The sequence below is a fragment of the Saimiri boliviensis genome, chromosome 6, assembly GCF_048565385.1.
Source record: "Saimiri boliviensis isolate mSaiBol1 chromosome 6, mSaiBol1.pri, whole genome shotgun sequence".
Taxonomy (NCBI): Eukaryota; Metazoa; Chordata; class Mammalia; order Primates; family Cebidae; genus Saimiri; species Saimiri boliviensis.
The window spans coordinates 126,443,256-126,463,530 of record NC_133454.1 but is presented as its reverse complement, the minus strand read 5'-3'; the positions used below and the strand labels follow the sequence as shown (position 1 = coordinate 126,463,530).

General features: G+C 45.5%; 1 protein-coding gene across 3 annotated transcripts in view; it reads left to right on the top strand.

Annotated features, from left to right (window-relative positions):
- The window catches only part of PC (pyruvate carboxylase), a 120,435-nt gene that overhangs the window by 3,403 nt on the left and 96,757 nt on the right, over window positions 1-20,275 (top strand). For 2 of the 3 annotated variants that reach the window (XM_003941214.4, XM_074401747.1), the window contains exon 2: window positions 2,278-2,316. The gene's annotated coding sequence lies outside the window, so the exon portion shown is untranslated. Of the gene's footprint in view, window positions 1-2,277; window positions 2,317-8,070; window positions 8,092-20,275 lie in introns of those variants that run through there. The other variant, XM_074401749.1, reaches the window with a different exon arrangement.

Sequence of the window (20,275 nt, the reverse complement as noted above, 5' to 3'; positions counted from 1 at the left end):
TTGAGACGGAGTTTCGCTCTTGTTACCCAGGCTGGAGTGCAATGGCGCGATCTCAGCTCACCGCAACCTCTGCCTCCCAGGTTCAGGCAATTCTCCTGCCTCAGCCTCCTGAGTAGCTGGGATTACAGGCACGCGCAACCATGCCCAGCTAATTTTTTTTGTATTTTTAGTAGAGACGGGGTTTCACCATGTTGACCAGGTTGGTCTCGATCTCTCGACCTTGTGATCCACCCGCCTCGGCCTCCCAAAGTGCTGGGATTACAGGCTTGAGCCACCGCGCCCGGCTGGGCTCTCTTTTAATAACAATGATGATGATAAGTAATTATTTATTTATTTATTTATTTATTTATTTTGAGACGGCATTTCGCTTTTGTTGCCCAGGCTGGAGTGCAGTGGTGCGATTTTGGCTCACCTGCAACCTCCATCTCCCAGGTTCAAGTGATTCTCTTGCCTCAGCCTTCCGAGTAGCTGGGATTTCAGGCATGTACCATTATGCCCAGCTAATTTTGTAGTTTTAATAGAGACAGAGTTTCCTGCATGTTGGTCAGGCTGGTCTCAAACTCTTGACTTCAGATGGTCTGCCGGCCTTGGCCTCTCAAAGTGCTGGGATTACAGGCATGAGCCACCACGCCCAGCCCTTTGATTTATTAATAAAAGCCAACTACTGTGTAGTAGTGAGGGCCTTGCTGAGCCCCTTACATACACATAGTGTGATTATCACAACAATCCTATTACAAAGGTACACACAGTGTGATTATCACAACAATCCTATTACAAAGGTACTATTAGATCCATCTCTTAGAAATGTCGGACTCTCATAGATGACACACAGAGGTGAAATAACTTGCTCAGAGTCATACAGCTAGGAAGGCCAGACATGCTCACTGCTGGAGTGCCTCTCACGTGCCAACCCATTTTTGTTTCTTTTAACCAGCCCCCAACAATTTGCTTTTTGGCATTTCGTGGATAGAGCCTGAGTGTACATATAGTTCCTTGTGCAAGGCATGTACTCAGTGACTATTTCATTGAATTGAGTGCCCCAGACATTGAATTTCAGCGTCGACATTATCTATCAAGGCAACTGGTTTTCTCTGAACAGGGATTTGAGCTTGCTGGCCTGTGTTTCCATTTTGCTATTCATTGATTAGTAGCTAGAACAGGTGTATGTGGCTTTTTCGGAAGTAAGTAGTCGAAAAAACTCCGAAAAGTGATCACACGGTCCCAACCGTGGGCTCCCATGGGCATAAACACGAGGTGCGCTCTTACGTTTGGCAGGGAGGGGCCTTTGCAGAAAAGAACTTGAGGAAATCGCTGGGAAATGGGGGACACATCTCAGGTCACGTGAGACAGCTCCTCATTAGCGTCAAGTTGCGGAGTGAGATAGAAACCAGACTCCCAGAATTCAGAGGGAGCTCCTGAAGGATTAGAGACAGCCCTGCAGAAATGCAGAGAAAGGAGGCCTGAGGCTTGATGGAGTGGGCAAGAAGAGAAAGCACTTCACATAAAACAAGAAGCGTTTCTAGAACTTCATGTTCATGCATAGTGGGTGTCAGAAAAGGGTTTTACTTAAGTGCTTCCCACCAAGCCTGGCGGCTAACGCCCCAGTGTGTCCTCTGTGCCAGGCATGGTGCCAGGGCTTTGCGTGTGCTGCCTCATCGGGCATCCCCTAGAACACTGTGAGATGGGCGATGTTATTATTCCCATTTTACAGATGAGCAAACACTTTGAGTGATAATAGAGCAGCTGTCAGAATAACCAGGGGTGCAATCCAGGCAGCGGGACAACAGAGCTGGCACTTCCAGCCCTGTGCCCTCCTGGTGCCCTCAGAGACTCCCCTGAGATGGAAGCAAAGAAACAGTCTCTGGGTTCTAAAATCTGTGTTTTTGGCTGGGCGCAGTGATGCACACCTGTAATCTCAGCACTTCAGGAGGCCGAGGCAGATGGATCACCGAAGGTCAGCAATTTGAGACCAGCCTGGCCAACATGGTGAAACCCTGTCTCTATCAAAAAAACAAAAATTAGCTGGGCGTGGTGGCGCACGCCTGTAATCCCAGCTACTCCGGAGGCTGAGGCAGGAGAATTGCTTGAACCCAGGAGGCAGAGGTTGCAGTGAGCCGAGATCACGCCACTGTACTCCAACCTGGGCGACAGTGTGGTGAGACTATGTCTCAAAAAAGAAAAAAAAAAAAAAAAAAAAATCTGTGTTCTTGCCACTCCTAGGTTCTCTGGGGACTGCCTGGAGCAATGAGAGTAATGCTTTTTTTTCTTTTGCTTTAGATAGTGTCTGCCTTCTGGAGAGCTGACCAAACACTAAGGGTAAGTCCTGTGCCTGAATCCAGGCCGTGGGTTGTGTGGGGGGGCTTCTCAGGGAGCAGCTGTGGAGGCCAGCAGTTTGGCATGTCAGGTCTCAAGCCCAATCAATAAAAAAGGTTGCACTCTGATTTTGGATAATACCCAAGCCGTCCTTGTCTGTTTCTGGTGGTCCTTGGTTTTTACAGGAAAGTGACATCTGGCTCCCTTCTGGCCCCAGTTGGCAGCTGGCCAGCCTCAGCTGGAGGCCCTGCTTCTGGAAGGGTATGGTCAGCTTGGGAAGCTGGGTAGAAAGAAAGAATCGTTGGCCGGGCGCGGTGGCTCAAGCCTGTAATCCCAGCACTTTGGGAGGCTGAGGCGGGTGGATCACGAGGTCGAGAGATCGAGACCATCCTGGTCAACATGGTGAAACCCCGTCTCTACTAAAAATACAAAAAAAAACTAGCTGGGTGTGGTGGCGCGTGCCTGTAATCCCAGCTACTTAGGAGGCTGAGGCAGGAGAATTGCCTGAGCCCAGGAGGCGGAGGTTGCGGTGAGTCGAGATCACGCCATTGCACTCCAGCCTGGGTAACAAGAGCGAAACTCCGTCTCAAAAAAAAAAAAAAAGAAAGAAAGAAAGAATCGTTGGGGCTGGGCCGCCTCTGAGAAGACCCCTTGAGTCAGCTTGGAGAGCAGGCAGCTATGGTGCGAGGTGGCTCTGCCAGCTGGTTGTAAAGTCACCTGATGTGTTTTCAGAGGGTGACAGCCTTTGCTATTCTCAGTGACAAGGAGGGAAAGGGGACCTGCCCCTTCTTCCCCGGTACATTTTACAGGCATGTGCCACCACACCTGGCTAATTTTTTTTTTTTTTTTTTTTTTTTTGAGACAAAGGCTCACTCTATTGCCTGGCTGGAGTGCAGTGGTATGATCTTGGCTCACTGCAAACTCTGCCTCCCAGATTCAAGCGATCCTCCTGCCTCAGCCTCCTAAGTAGCTGGGACTACAGACATGCCCCACCACACCCAGCTAATTTTTGTATTTTTAGTAGACATGGGGTTTCACCATGTTGGCCAGGATGATTTCGATCTCTTGACCTTGTGATCTGCCCACCTTGGCCTCCCAAAGTGCTGGGATTACAGACATGAGCCACCACACCTGGCCAGTTTTTGTATTTTTTGTAGAGATGGGGTTTCACTGTGTTAGCCAGGCTGGTCTTGAACTCCTGACCTTGGGTAATCTGCTCGCCTGGGCCTCCCAAAGTGCTGGGATTATAGGCTTGAGCCACTGCCCCAGGCCTAATTTTTGTATTTTTAATAGAGATGGGGTTCACCATGTTGCTCAGGCTGGTCTTCAACTCCTGACCTCACGTGATCCACCTGCCTTGGCCTCCCAAAGTGCTAGGATTACAGGCATGAGCTACCGTGCCCAGCCTAATTTTTGTATTTTTAGTAGAGATGAGGTTTCATCATGTTGGCCAGGCTGGTCTTGAACTCCTGACCTCAGGTGATCTGCCCGCCTCAGCCTCCCCAGGTGCTGGGATTACAGGTGTGAGCCACCATGCCTGACTGGCCGTACTGCTTTTAAGGTTTCCCCTAACATGTATTTCCCTGGTGGCAGGTGCCTAGGAGGTTCAGTGGCCTCCTGCAGCCTAAATTCCAGAGCCTTCCAGCCAGTCGCCTGCTAGTCCAGTCCTCTCTCCCTCTGCTGGTCTTCAGGAGCAGCTGAGCCAGGGAGCCAGGTGCTCTCCCAGAGTCTGTGACACCAATAATGCTCCTCCTTTTAGGCTCACTGTGGCCTTGGGGACTTGGTGGCTCAGGGACAGCTTTCTCCAGAGCTCGTGTCCAGTGCTGAGTGGGGATTCCTTGGTACAGGAGTTTTTCTCGTTTTTTTTTACCCATTATGCGGGGGTTTTCCTCGGACGACCCTTCATGCCGCAGGAGCTGGTTTCCTGTGTGAGATTTCCGGCAGTCCCCCCTTAGATCGAGATCTTGGGCCAGCAGCTGCCGTCCGCACTCTTACCATTTAATAAGGGCAGTGAGCTCTGGGTGGGAATGGCCATAACGTGGAAGAACTCCACCCTCCATGATTTTCACTCCGTTGTTCTCTCTCTGCTTGTTCGTGTCCTGTTATTCTTGGCTGATAGAGTTGGATGTTATTTCTCTTACTTGTATCCCTACAATGAGAGGTGGGGGTATTGGAGAATGTTCCCCCCAAACCACTTGTCTTATGAAACTGAAGATACTGAAGCCTGGAGAAGGCTGGTTAGCAGAATCCCAGATGCTGATTTCATTTTTTTTTTTTTTTTTCTTTTAAGATTTCCATTTTTTACTGATGTCTTCTCTCAGATCCATCAGTATGGAGGGAAAATCAGTCACCAAGAAGGGCCTTCTTCTTCCATGTTATGAAATTGTCAAAGCTTGTTTGGCTCCTCCGTTTCCAAGGTTCTGCTGACTTCAGCTTTTCCTAGGGACTGAGGCTCTGTGTTCTAAGCTTGTCACCCTCCCCTCCTCTTCAGCTTTCTCCTGGGATCCTGGAGGAACCTGAATGTGGCCTTTTGTTGTTAAGTGTTATGCTTGAAGGCACTGTCCCAGGTACCCCCAGCACTACTCTTGTTTCCCCGCTCTTCCGTTACCTCCTTGTCCTGATTTGCCTTGAGACCAGAGAAAGGGTTGGGTCCGGGAGATCATAGGACAGCTGGGAGTACATTTCCACTGTCTGTGTGTGGAAGGGCCTGATTGCTTCTGTGGCAGCTCCTCTCCTGATGACATCCACCATGACATCACAGCAAGGCTTTGGGAAAATTCCGAGACCTGGCTGTGCTGAGTCATGCTTAGTCTCTGGGGCTGTGTGTCACCTTTCCCATGTCTGTCACTGGGCGCTGCAGTGACCGAAGTGACATGTGCTGCCCGTTTCTTATGTTTGCACATCACTGATATGCTGAACGCCTTCTCTCACGCACATGCTGTGTATCAATATGAAATGTATTAATGTTAAATCAATAATAAGTATATTATTTATTCTGGAAAATATTTTTCTCTTACAACGGGTGAGGAACTGAAGGTTCAGAGAAACTAGAGAGATGAAGTGACTTGGTGAGCTTCGGGTGACTGATGAGTGGCATGTCTGAGGGAGGTTTCGATGCCATACCCACTCCTACCCCTGGATTTTTGTGTAATGCAAAGATTATTCAACTTTGGTTGAAAAAAGTTGATTTTCAATTTGATAAAATTATGACTTCAGAAACCTAGTTGTTTTAAGGGCTAGTCTTTTAAGTTTAGCTTCTAAGTGTAGCCTATAAATCTTCCCGATCTATTTATGTTTCTAGGACATTTTAACATGTACTCTCAGAGGATCTTGCTCTGTCACCCAGGCTGGAGTGCAGTGGTGTGATCTTGGTTCACTGCAACCTCTGCCTTCTGGTTCAAGCGATTCTCTACCTCAGCCTCCCGAGTAGCTGCGATTCCAGGCATGTGCCACCATGCCGAGTAAGTTTTTTGTATTTTTAGTAGAGACGGGATTTCATCATGTTGGCCAGCCTGGTCTCGAACTCCTGAACTTAAGTGATCTGCCTGCCTCAGTCTCCCAAAGTGCTGGGATTACAGGTATGAGCCACTGCTCTTGGCCTCAGAGGGCTTTTTGATTAATACTTTGTTCCGTTTGCAAACTTAGTGAAACTCATCTGAAAATTTTCAATTGAATTTATAAATTACATTCAACTTCCTTGAACTATTTTAATAATTTTTCTGGCCAGGCAGAAGGTGGCTCACGCCTATTATCCCAGCAGTTTGGAAGGCCGAGGTGGGCAGATCATGAGATCAAGAGATGGAGACCATCCTGGCCAACATGGTGAAACCCCATCTCTACTAAAAATACAAAAATTAACTGGGTGTGGTGGAGCGCGCCTGTGATCCCCGCTATTCTGGAGGTTAAGGCAGAGAATAGCTTGAACTGGGAGGCAGAGGTTGCAGTGAGCCGAGATCACGCCATTGCACTCTAGCCTGGCAACAGAGCGAGACCCCCATCTTAAAATAATAATTCTTCCATTTATCTGATTAAAATAAAATCTCTAATACCTAAATGACTCTTGTAAATCTAATAAATAAAGCTGTATGTTACAGTTTTCTTAAACTTTCCTATATTGTTTTGTGTTTTATTTATTTGTGTTTATTTTGAGACAGGGTCTCATTCTGTCACCTGGCTGGAGGGCAGTGGCACAGTCTCAGTCAGCTCACTGCAGCTTCCTCTTCCCAGGCTCACGTGATCTTCCCTCTTCAGCCTCCTGAGTAACTGGGACTGCAGGGTCGAGCCACCACACCCGGCTAATTGTTGTACTTTTTGTAACGACAAAAGTACCACATTGCCCAGGCTCCTCTCGATCTCCTGAGCTCAAGCAATCAGCCCGCCTTGGCCTCCCAAAGTGCTGGGATTATAGGTGTGATACATTGTAGTTTTCTCAGCAGCTTGATTGGGGTACTATTGAGATATAATAAGTTGCACATATTTCAGGTGGACAACTTGACAGGTTTTTTTTTTTTTTTTTTTTTTTTTGAGACAGAGTTTCGCTCTTGTTACCCAGGCTGGAGTGCAATGGCGCGATCTCGGCTCACCGCAACCTCCGCCTCCTGGGTTCAGGCAATTCTCCCGCCTCAGCCTCCTGAGTAGCTGGGATTACAGGCACGTGCCACCGTGCCCAGCTAATTTTTTGTATTTTTAGTAGAGACGGGGTTTCACCGTGTTGACCAGGATGGTCTCGATCTCTCGACCTCGTGATCCACCCGCCTCGGCCTCCCAAAGTGCGGGGATTACAGGCTTGAGCCACTGTGCCTGGCCCTTTATTTTTTTTTTATTTTTGAGATGGAGTCTTGCTCTGTCACCCAGGCTGGAGTACAGTGGTATGATCTTGGCTTGCTGCAACTCCCGCCTCCCAAGTTCAAGCGATTCTCCAGCCTCAGCCTCCTGAGTTGCTGGGGTTACAGACGTGCACCACCACACCTCGCTGAGTTTAATGTTTTTGGTAGAAATAGGGTTTCACCATGTTGGTCAGGATGTTCTCAGGCTCCTGACCTCATAATTTGCCTGCCTCGGCCTCCCAAAGTGCTGGGATTACAGGTGTTAGCTGCCAGCCTGACTACTTTTTAAAATTTGTTTGTTTGCTGATTTTGTTATATGGGTATTACAGTTTAGCCAGTCCCCTGTTGTTGGTCGTCTCAGGTGCTTCCACTTTTTTGCATTTAGAAATAAAGCTGCTGTGAACATTTGTGTGTAAGTCTTTGTGTGGACATTTATTTTCTTTTCTTTTGAGTGAATGCCTAGGAGTGGAGTGGCCGGATCCTATGGTAGCTGTATGTATGTTTAACTTGAACTGCCAAATTTTCTGACGTGGTTGTAGTATTTTACATTCCTACCAGCTGTGTATGAGAATTCCAATTTCTCCGCATCCTCCCCAACAGTGGATATAGTTAGTCTTTTAAATTTTAGCCATTTTTTTTTTTTTTTTTTTTTTGAGACAGAGTTTCGCTCTTGTTACCCAGGCTGGAGTGCAATGGCGCGATCTCGGCTCACCACAACCTCCGCCTCCTGGGTTCAAGCAATTCTCCTGCCTCAGCCTCCTGAGTAGCTATTACAGGCATGTGCCACCATGCCCAGCTAATTTTTTGTATTTTTAGTAGAGACGAGGTTTCACCATGTTGACCAGGATGGTCTCGATCTCTCGACCTCGTGATCCACCCGCCTCGGCCTCCCAAAGTGCTGGGATTACAGGCTTGAGCCACCACGCCCGGCCAGTTTTAGCCATTTAAAAAGGTATGTGGGGTTATCTCATGGTTTCAATTTGAATTTTCCTAATTACTACTGATTTTAAACATCTTTTCATGTGTTTGTCTTCTGCCAGTACTGATTTTAAACTTAGTAACATTTCTGCTTAAAGTCACAAGTCTAGCCAGGCACGGTGGCTCGTTCCTGTAATCCCAACACTTTGGGAGGCCAAGGTGGGAGGATCACGAGGTCAGGAGTTCAAGACCAGCCTCCTGGCCAGCATGGTGAAACCCCGTCTCTACTAAAAATACAAAAATTAGCTGGGTATGGTGGCATATTGCTGTGATCCCAGCTACTCGGGAGGCTGAGGCAGAAGAATTGCTTGAACCCGGGACCCAGAAGGTAGAGGTTGCAGTGAGCCGAAATTGTGCCACTGCACTCCAGCCTGGGCTACAGAGTGAGACTCTGTCTCAAAAAAAAAAAAAAAAAAAAAAAAAAAAAAAAAAAATCACAAGTCTAAGCTAATTACTCAGTTACATGTTTTTTGTTTTGAGACAGGGTCTTGCTCTGTCACCCAGGCTGGCTTGCACTGCTGTGACCATGGCTCACTGCAGCCTCCATCTCCCATGCTCAAGTGATCTTCCCATCTCAGCCTCCTGAGTAGCTGGGCATGCAAATCATGCCTGGCTGATTTTTTAAACATTTTTTTTGGTAGAGATGGGATTTCACTGTGTTGCCAGTGCTGGTCTCAAACTGGTATCAAGTGATCCACCTGCCTCAGCCTCCCAAAATGCTGGGGTTACGGGTGTGAGCCACCACGCCTGGCCTCAGTTCCATATATATATATATTTTTTTGATGGAGTTTCACTCTTGTTACCCAGGCTGGAGTGCAATGGCGCGATCTCCGCTCACCGCAACCTCCACCTCCTGGGTTCAGGCAATTCTCTCGCCTCAACCTCCTGAGTAGCTGGGATTACAGGCATGCGCCACCATGCCCAGCTAATTTTTTTGTATTTTTAGTAGAGACGGGGTTTCACTACGTTGACCGGGATGGTCTCGATCTGTTGACCTCATGATCCACCCATCTCGGCTTCCCAAAAGTGCTGGGATTACAGGCGTGAGCCACCACGCCCGGCCTCAGTTCCATATTTTAATTGGAATCTCAAGACTGATTTGTAATTCTGAACAGACCATATTGTCTTAGAGTACGTAAAATAACAGGTAACACACAGATTTCTTAACACTATAACTACTGTTTTCTTAGCCTTGTCTGTATTCAATCTGATTATCTTCGTGGAATTAGAGAAGCTTACGTAATAAGGAAATAAATATATGATTTTAAACTATGGTAAATTATTTTCCTAATCAACTGTTAGCCTTGCTTTCTCAACTGGATGACATTTTCTTTATAATTAAAGAGACCTCTGGGCGGGATGAAACTGGCCTTTGAATCTATCTGCTATGCAGACGTGCTCCATTGCCACCATTTTGCCTCCAAACGGGGATGGTCTCACAGCCCGTGCGCCTTAAATAAAGGTATAGGTCTACCTATTTTTGTGGCCATACTTACTAAATATAAAATAGATACTGTTATATACAAAGTAGATACAGTTTAGATTCTTTAGATTCTCTGTATTTCTCAAGGCTTTCTCTGACCCAGGGCTGGTTGTAAAGTCATGTCAGTGACCCACCACGGCTAGAATTTGAGTCTCAGTCTTCTGAGTCCATGTCTGGCATTTCCCCACATCTCTTAAACATTTTCAAGTAAAGAGAAAGAAAGGCTGGTACTTAAGAGTTCTTTCTGGCCAGGTGCGGTGGCTCAAGCCTGTAATCCCAGCACTTTGGGAGGCCGAGGCGGGTGGATCACGAGGTCGAGAGATCGAGACCATCCTGGTCAACATGGTGAAACCCCGTCTCTACTAAAGATACAAAAAATTAGCTGGGCATGGTGGCACGTGCCTGTAATCCCAGCTACTCAGGAGGCTGAGGCAGGAGAATTGCCTGAACCCAGGAGGCGGAGGTTGCGGTGAGCCGAGATTGCGCCATTGCACTCCAGCCTGGGTAACAAGAGCGAAACTCCGTCTCAAAAAAAAAAAAAAAAAAAAAAAGAGAGTTCTTTCTTTCTAATCATGCTTGGTTATGAAGAAATTATGGCATCTGGAACCAGATGCTGGAACCATCTGGCTTTTTCCCATTCTTCAGTTCACCTACTTGGTGATGGTGAGAACTCTGTCCTCTCCCTGCCCTCCCGGTGGAAAGCCACCAATCTTTGGAAAGGCCATTGCCATCAGATTCTTGTTAGAAATCTGTATCTTGGATAATAACTAGATGCGGAATTGCATTCCTGTCCTGGTCACTGGGTAGGGCCCTAGGAAGCTTGTAGATGGTGAATGGACTTGGTTGAGAATTGTTAATGCAATTTGACCTCTTTTTTTTTTTTTCTTTTCTTTTTGTTTTCTTTTTTTTTTTTTTTTTTTTTTGAGATTGAGTCTCTCTCTGTCACCCAGGCTGGATGCAGTGGTGTGATTTTGGCTCACTGCAACCTCTGCCTCCTAGGTTCAAGCAAGCAATTCTCCTGCCTCAGCCTCCTAAGTAGCTGGGACTGCAAGCATATGCCACCGTGCCTGGCTAATTTTTGTGTTTTCAGTAGAGACGGGGTTTCACCATATTGGCCAGGCTGGTCTTGAGCTCCTGACCTTGTGATCCACCCGCCTTGGCCTCCCAAAGTGCTGGGATTACAGGTGTGAGCCACTACACTTGGCCTCTTTTTTTTTTTGAGATGGAGTTTCACTCTTGTTACCCAGGCCAGAGTGCAATAGCATGATTTTGGTTCACTGCAACTTCTGCCTCCCAGTTCAAGTGATTTTCCTGCCTCAGCCTCCCAAGTAGCTGGGATTACAGACGCCTGCCACCACGCCCAGCTAATTTTTATATTTTTAGTAAGGGTGGGGTTTCACCATGTTGGCCAGGCTGGTCTTGAACTCCTGACCTCAGGTGATTCACCAGCTTCGCATTCCCAAAGTGCTGGGATTTCAGGCATGAGCCACCTCACCCAGCCTGACCTCTCCTTTGATGTCTGATACACATGTGGCCCCATGTGAGTAAGAGCAGAGGTTTGTAGAGTGACAAGAAAAGGACATTTGAGTGGGAGAGAAATTGGCAGGAGGCTGTCTTAGGTTTTTGCACGGCAGGAGTTTTTTTGTCCTCCATTTAAAAAAATTGGCCGGGCGCGGTGGCTCAAGCCTGTAATCCCAGCACTTTGGGAGGCCAAGGCGGGTGGATCACGAGGTCAAGAGATCGAGACCATCCTGGTCAACATGGTGAAACCCCGTCTCTACTAAAAATACAAAAATATTAGCTGGGCATGGTGGCACGTGCCTGTAATCCCAGCTACTCAGGAGGCCGAGGCAGGAGAATTGACTGAACCCAGGAGGCGGAGGTTGCAGTGAGCCAAGATCGCGCCATTGCACTCCAGCCTGGGTAACAAGAGTAAAACTCTGTCTCAAAAAAAAAAAAAAAAAAAAAAAAAATTGTGGTAAAATACATTGTCTTCGTCCATTTGGGCTGCTATAACCAAACAGTCGTATTCTGGGTAATTTATAAACAATAGAAATTTATTTGTTATTTTTATTTTTTATTTTCTAAATTTGTGTTTTTTTGAGATGGAGTCTTGCTCTGTCACCTAGGCTGGAGTGCAGTGGCACAATCTCAGCTCACCGCAACCTCCTCCTCCTAGGTTCAAGCGATTCTTCTGCCTCAGCCTCCCAAGTCACTGGGATTACAGGTACATGCCACCACGCCCAGCTAATTTTTGTACTTTTCGTAGAGATGGAGTTTCACTGTGTTGGCCAGGCTGGTCTCAAACTCCTGACCTCAAGTGATCTGCCCGCCTCAGCCTCCCACAGTGTTAGGATTAGAGGTGTGAGCCACTGCACCCGAAGTGTGGCCTGAAGATTTTTTTTCTTCTGAGACGGAGTTTCACTCTTACCACCCAGGCTGTAGGACAGTAGTGCAATCTTAGCTCACTGCAACCTCCCTCTCCTGGATTCAAGTGATTCTTCTGCCTCAGCCTTTCAAGTAGCTGGGATTATTGGTACCTACCATGATGTCCAGCTAATTTTTGCATTTTTAGTAGAGATGGGGTTTCATCATGTTGGCCAGGCCGAGAAATTTATTTCTTAATAGTTTTGGAAGCTGAGAAGTTCAAGATCAAGGCACCAGCAGACTGGGCATCTGGTGAGGGCTTGTTCCTCATAAATGATGCTGTGTCTTCACAGGGTGGAAGGGACAAGACAGCTCCTTTTGACCTTGACCTCTCTATTTTTCTCCAACTCTTGGGCTTGAAGCAATCCTCCCACCTCAACCTCCCAAGTAGCTGGGATTATAGGTGCCAGCCACTGTGTCAAGCTTGACGTCATTTATAAGGGCACTGATTCTACCCATAGAAAGGAACCCTCCTGACTTACCTCCTCGAGGTTCCACCTCTTAATAAACTTATGAATTTTGAGGGGATGTCCACATTCAGACCATATGACATATATTATGTACATGTAATATGAAATTTACTCTCAACCATTTTCCAGTGTACAGTTCAGTCGTATTAGGTGCATTTATAGTGAACAACTATCACCACTATCTGCAGACTTTTTTTCGTCTTGTAAAACTGAAGCTCTGTAACCCTGAAATCCTAACTCCTCTCTCCCCACTCACCCAAGCCCCTGGCACTCACCATTCTACTGTCTGTCTCTATAAATTGGACTACTCTAAGCACCTCATATAAATGGAATCAGACTGGCTTATTTCACATAGCATAATGTCTTCAAGGTACATCCATCTTGTAGCATGTATCAGAATTTCCTTTCTTTTTAAGGCTGAATCCTATTCCGTTATATAGATTTTACTTATTCATTCATATATCTGTGGATACTTGGATTGGTTCCATGTTTTAGCTATTATGAATAATGCTTCTGTGAACGTGGGTGTACAGATACCTCTTTGAGACTCTGCTTTCAGTCCTTTTAGGTATATACCTGATTGCTGGATCAATGGTAATTATATTTTTCTTTTTTTTGAGGACTGCTGTGCTATTTTCCACATTAGCTACACCATTTTACAATACTATTAACAGTGCACAAGGGTTCCAGTTTTCCACATCCTCACCAACACTTACTTTGTTTTTTCAGTGTAAGGTGATATCTCATGTTTGGATTTGCATTTCCTTAATGATTAGTGATGTTCAATACTTTCTTTTCTTTTCTTTTCTTTTTTTTTTTTTTTTAGATGGAGTCTTGCTCTATTGCCCAGGCTGCAGTGCAGTGGTGCCATCTCATCTCACTGCAACCTCTGCCTCCTGGGTTCAAGATCATCCTCTTGCCTCAGTCTCCCAAGTAGCTTGGATTATAGGTGCACACCACCATGCCGGCTAATTTTTGTATTTTTAGTAGAGATGTGTTGGCCCGGCCAAACTCCTGACCTCGAATGATCCACCCACTTCAGCCTCCCAGAGTACTGGGATTACAGACGTGAGCCACCGTGCCTGGCCTTGAGTATCTTATGATGTGTTTATATCTTATTTGGGGAAATGTCTGTTTAAGTCCTTTGCCCGTTTTTTTTTTTTTTTTTTTTGATACAGGGTCTTGTTCTGTTGCCCAGGCTAGAGTACAGTGGCACAGTCTTGGCTCATTGCAGCCTCAACCTCCTGGGCTCCAGTCATCCTCCCACTTTAACCTCCCTCGTAGCTGGGACCACAGGTGCACGCCACCACGTTGGGCTAACTTTTTATATTTTTTGTGGAGACAGGGTTTTGCCATGATGCCCAGGCTGGTCTTGAACTCCTCAGCTCAAGTGATCTGCCTGCCTCAGCCTTCCAAAGTGCTGGGATTACAGACATGAGCCACTGTACCTGGCAAACTCCCAAAATTCAACACATACACACACCTGATTCAAAATGGGGGCAGAGGGGCCAGGTGTGGTCCCAGCTACCAGGGAGGCTGAGTTGGGAGGATCACTTTAGCATGGGAAGTTTAGGCTGCAGTGAGTTGAGATTGTACCACTGCATTTTAGCCTGGACAATAGAGCGAGACACTATCTCAAAAAAGACAAAAACAAAAAACACATTAAAAAAACTTTTGGGAGCTTTACATATATTCCGAATATTAATTCCTTATCAGATGTATGACTTGTAAATATTTTCTTCCGTACTGTGGATTGTCTTTTTACCCCATTGATATTGTCTTTTGATGCACAACATTTTTATATTTTCACGAAGTCCAGTTTGTCTGTCTTTGCTTTTTGTTGCTATGCCTACCTTTGGTGTTATATCCAAGAAATCATTGTCCAATCATCGTAAAGCTTCTCCCCTGTGTTTTTTCTAAGAGTTTTGTCATTTTCGGTCTTATATTTAGGTCATGGATGTGGTGTTAGGTAAGGGTCCAATTTCAATTCTTTCTCATGTGTCTCTGCCGGAGTTTTTTGTTTGTTTGTTTTTTTGAGATGGAGTTGCCCCGGTTGAAGTGTGATGGCACGATCTCGGCTCACAACCTCTGCCTTCCAGGTTCAAGCAGTTCTCTGCCTCAGCCTCCCTAGTAGCTGGGATTACAGGTGTGCACCACCATGCCCGGGTAATTTTTGTATTTTTAATAGAGACAGGGTTTCACCATTTTGGCCAGGCCGGTCTTGAACTCCTGACCTTGTGATCAACTGCCTCGGCCTCCCAAAGTGCTAGGATTATAGGCGTGAGCCACTGCGCCCAACCTCTGCATGAGTTTTAAGTACAATCTGTCCTCACCTGTGGCTGTGTTCCCCTTTCAGGTGGTAAAGGAGCATTGTGAGATACAGTTTTTAATAGCACAGCCAGGCATGGTGGCTCACGCCTGTTATACAAGCACTTTGGAGGCCAAGGTGGGCAGATCACCTGAGGTCGGGAGTTGAAGACCAGCCTGACCAACATGGTGAAACCCCCTCTTAAAAAAAAAAAAAAGAAAAAAAATAGCACAGTTGTTTCTTGGTATCCTCTGGGGACTGGTTCCAAGACCCCCCCCCCACCCCCAGATGCTAAAATACTCCAAGATGCTCAAGTGCTTGACAGAAAATGGCATAGTATTTACATATAACCTATGCATATCCTCTTGTGTACTTTAAATCATCCCTAGATTACTTAAAATACCCAATACAATGCAAATGCCATGTAAATAGTATTATACCATATTGTTATTTATTTATTTATTTACTTACTTACTTATTTTTGGAGACAGAGTTTTATTCTATCTCCAGGCTGGAGTGCAGTGGCACAATCTTGGCTCACTGTGACCTCCTCCTCCTGGATTCAAGTGATTCTCCTGCCTCAGCCTCTGGAGTAGCTGGGACTACAGGCATGCACCACTATACCCAGCTAATTTTTTTGTATTTTTATAGAGACGAGTTTCAACATGTTGGCCAGGATGGTCTTGGTCTCTTGACCTTGGGATCTGCCCGTCTGGGCCTCCCAAAGTGCTGGGATTACAAGCGTGAGCCACCGCGCGTGGCCTGTGTTATTTTTTATTGTTGCATTTTATTTTTTATTTTGCTTTTTAAATTATTTTTGATCCACAGTTGGTTGAATTTGTGGATATGGAACCCACAGATACAGAGGACTGACCGTATATCAAATGAAGGCAGTGATGTCACTGAATGACAGTGACTGCCCTCTCAAGGAGAAAAGAAAATGTGTTTCACCATAGGGCCGGGTATTAAATGGCTAAACGGTGCAGAGAAGATTGAACCTAAAAGTTACAATCATTTAACACAGCAATTCCAGTTCTAGAAATGTAACCTGTGGTATCACGGGACAAGCATGGAAACTTAAGGTGATAGCAGAAAATGGGAAATCACCAAAAGGTGCATCAGAAATGTTTGCTACATATGAACACTACATCTGTTCAGTGTCGTACGATGTAGCCTTTAAAAATAGCTCATGTGTCCTAATCAAGCTGTCACTCTAAATGTATTACCACAGGACAAGATGCCTTTACACAAAAAAAATATGTTATAAAATGGAATGTGTAACATCTCATTTTTTGTTATTTTGGAATGCTGTACCAACAATTTGTTCAGGTTGCTGGAATTATAAAATTATGTGTTTAAAAAATTTTCTGGCCGGGCGCGGTGGCTCAAGCCTGTAATCCCAGCACTTTGGGAGGCCGAGGCGGGTGGATCACGAGGTCGAGAGATCGAGACCATCCTGGTCAACATGGTGAAACCCCTTCTCTACTAAAAATACAAAAAACTAGCTGGGCGTGGTGGCGCGTGCCTGTAATCCCAGCTACTTAGGAGACTGAGGCAGGAGAATTGCCTGAGCCCGGGAGGCGGAGATTGCGGTGAGCCGAGATCGCGCCATTGCACTCCAGCCTGGGCAACAAGAGCGAAACTCCATCTCAAAAAAAAAAAAAAAAAAAAAAAAAAAATTTCTATGTAATGTGGTTTTTTTCCTCTACATAGTGGGGTTTTTTTTTTTCTTGAGACGGAGTCTTGCACTGTAGCTTAGGCTCGAGTGCTGTGCTGCGATCTCAGCTCACTGCAACCTCCACCTCCTTTCACCATGTTGGCCGGGCTGGTCTTGAACTCCTGACCTCGTGATTCGCCTGCTTTGGCCTCCCAAAGTGCTGGGATTACAGGTGTGAGCCACCGCACCTGGCCCTGTAGTATTAATTTTAAGTTGTTGATTTTAAAAAATCTAAATAAAGAAGGGTGTAACTCAATACCATTTGTAGCTTAAGATCAAGTATTGGGTACTTAATGACCAGAGTTCTACTCTTTTACCCCTCTCTTCCAAAAAATTGTTTTGGAAGATAAAAACCTCTTTTTAAATGCCATATGAGATACAGATTGCTGGGGAGTGGTGGAGTGAGGACTTCATAAAAGATGTTCCTCCATTAAAAGATATGACACCTAGCCGGGCGCGGTGGCTCAAGCCTGTAATCCCAGCACTTTGGGAGGCTGAGGCGGGTGGATCACGAGGTCAAGAGATCGAGACCATCCTGGTCAACATGGTGAAACCCCTTCTCTACTAAAGATACAAAAAAATTAGCTGGGCATGGTGGCACGTGCCTGTAATCCCAGCTACTCAGGAGGCTGAGGCAGGAGAATTGCTTGAACCCAGGAGGCAGAGGTTGCGGTGAGGCAAGATCGCGCCATTGCACTCCAGCCTTGGTAGCAAGAGCGAAACTCCGTCTCAAAAAAAAAAAAAAAAAAAAAGATATGACAAAGTTGGCAAATATTGTCAAAACCAGCTTTTTCAGAACTTGAGAAATTAACCAAAGGCTTGTAACAATCTAAGACACAATTTATTCAGGAAAAATTGCAGAAAAAATTATTCTTGTTTTCAACAAAAAGTTATAAGGCATGCAAAGAAACAAAGTATGGTTCATACATTGGAATAGACAGTGTTTTCCAGCCTAGATGGTGGACTTCATAGGTAATAACATTAAATCAACTATTTAAAATATGTCTGAAGAACTTAAGGAAAATGTGAGAAGAATGCCTCACCAAATAGAGATGATTAATAAGTAATGGAAATGACAAAAAAGAGCAAAAAAAAAAAAAAATAGGGCCGGGCGCGGTGGCTCAAGCCTGTAATCCCAGCACTTTGGGAGGCCGAGGCGGGTGGATCACGAGGTCAAGAGATTGAGACCATCCTGGTCAACGTGGTAAAACCCCATCTCTACTAAAAATACAAAAAACTAGCTGGGCATGGTGGCGCGTGCCTGTAATCCCAGCTACTTAGGAGGCTGAGGCAGGAGAATTGCCTGAGCCCAGGAGGCGGAGGTTGCAGTGAGCCGAGATCGTGCCATTGCACTCCAGCCTGGGTAACGAGGGAAACTCCATCTCAAAAAAAAAAATAGAGCAATTGGAATTGCTCTGGTTTTTCTTGAGGTAAAGGGTGAATTACCCTTTGTGGGCATTCTGTATCTCCAGGCATTCAGTAAAATGTCGTGAAATGCATGGTAATATTTTTAAAAGCTGCACAGAAATTCTGGAGTTGGACAGTACAGTTACTGAAATGAAAAATTCACTAGAGGCTGAACAGCTGATTTGAGCAGCCAGAAGAAAAAAATCTGCAAGCTTGAAGGTAGGAACCTTGAGATTGTTCAGGCTGAGGATGAGAAAGAAAAAAAAGAGAAGAAAACTTAACAGACTGAGAAACCCATGGTACACTGTCACTCAAATCAACGTATGCATAAGAGTCCTAAAAGGAGAGGAGAGAAAGGGTCAGAAAGAATGGCCGGAAGCTGATGAAAAATAATAACCTACCCACTCAAGAAGCTCAGTGAACTCCAGTGAATGAATATCAGAGATCCACACCTAGATATTTCATAATTAAAGTGTCAAATGACAAACTTGGAAACAGGAAGAGATGAGCAGTGTATCTTGTACAAAGGATTTTTGATCAGATTAACAGCTCATTTCTCCTCAGAAACCATGGGAGCCTGAAGACAGTGGGATGAAGCCTGTATGAGGCAAAACTTTCAGCTGTAATTATTGGACTTCTGCATCTTAGATAGCCCTGACCTCTTTGTTTTCAGGGACAGTTTTTCAATTTAATCCCTAAAAACAATTCGTAAAACTTCCTCGACCTGTAGGAAGGCCTGTCTTTAGGCAAGGTGCAGTGGCTCACACATGTGATCCCAGCACTTTGGGAGTCTGAGGTGGTTGAATCACCTGAGGTCAGAAGTTCAAGACCAGCCTGACCAACATGGCAAAATGCCATCTCTACCAAAAATACAACAATTAGCCAGGTGTGGCGGTGCACACCTGTGGTCCCAGTTATTCAGGAGGCCGAGGCACAAGAATCGCTTGAACTCGGGAGGCAGAGGTTGCAGTGAGCCAAGATCACACCACTGTACTCCAGCCTGGGAGCCTGGGTGACAGAGCAAGACTCCATCTCAAAAAAAAAAGGAGGAGGGGGGAAGACCTGTCTTTTACGGTGTTCCCTTCCCCAAGTTTTTCTAGAAATACCCCAGAGATGCTTATGTGTTCCACCAAGTTTGGAACATAGTTAAGGAGTGAAAAATATCTGTGAAATGCATGTAATCTATGTGGGTTGGTTATTTCCTTGGCCAGCTGTTCTCTTCTGCGTGTTATCTCGTTATCCCTGCCTCAGGGCTGTTGCTTCACTCTTCACACCATGTTGCCTTAAATATGCAAACGGCCTCTCTCATACCTTCTCAAAGTGCAGCTTTTAAAAGTATTATCAAAAAAAAAAAAAAAGTATTATCAGGCGTTTCATAACATTTTACTGAATGCTGGGAGATAGCAGAATGGAATTACATTGCAGAAAAAGATGTTTTCTTCACAAAGGGGAATTCACTCTTTACCTCAAGAAAAATAGAGCAATGGCCAAGAACAATAATGGTGGCCTCGTCCCTGCCCATTAACCATCAAGGCTTCAACAAATACTGGGGTCTAATCTCAACTAGTGTTACTCCAGGACATCGTATGGAGCTGACTGACTGCTGATGTTCTGTTGTTGATAATAATGTGTGTGTAGCACTTTATAACTTTATTACTTTCTTTTTTTCTTTCTCTGTTTCTTTTTTTTAATTTATTTTCTTTTTTTATTTTTATTTATTTATTTATTTATTTATTTTGAGGCGGAGTTTCACTCTTGTTACCCAGGCTGGAGTGCAATGGCACAGCCTCGGCTCACTGCAACCTCCGCCTCCTGGGTTCAGGCAATTCTCCTGCCTCAGCCTCCTGAGTAGCTGGGATTACAGGCATGGGCCACCATGCCCAGCTAATTTTTTGTATTTTTAGTAGAGACGGGGTTTCACCATGTTGACCAGGATGGTCTTGATCTCTTGATCTCATGATCCACCCGCCTTGGCCTCCCAAAGTGCTGGAATTACAGGCGTGAGCCACCGTGCCCAGCCTTTTTTTTTTTTTTTTTTTTTTTTTTTTTTTTGGTGACAGCATCTTGTTCTCTCACCAGGCTGGAGTACAGTGGCACCGTCAAAGCTCACTGCAGCTTCCACCTCCCGGGCTCAAGCAATCCTCCCTCCTCAGCTTCCCGAGTAGCTGGGACTACAGGCATGTGCCACCACACCCAGCTGATTTTTTTTTTTTTTTTTTTCCTTTGAGACAGCGTCTTACTCTGTCACTTGACCTCCCAGGCTCAAATGATCCTCCTACATCAGTCTTCTGAGTAGCTGGGGCTACAGGCATATGCCACCATGCCAGGCTAAGTTTTGTATTTTTT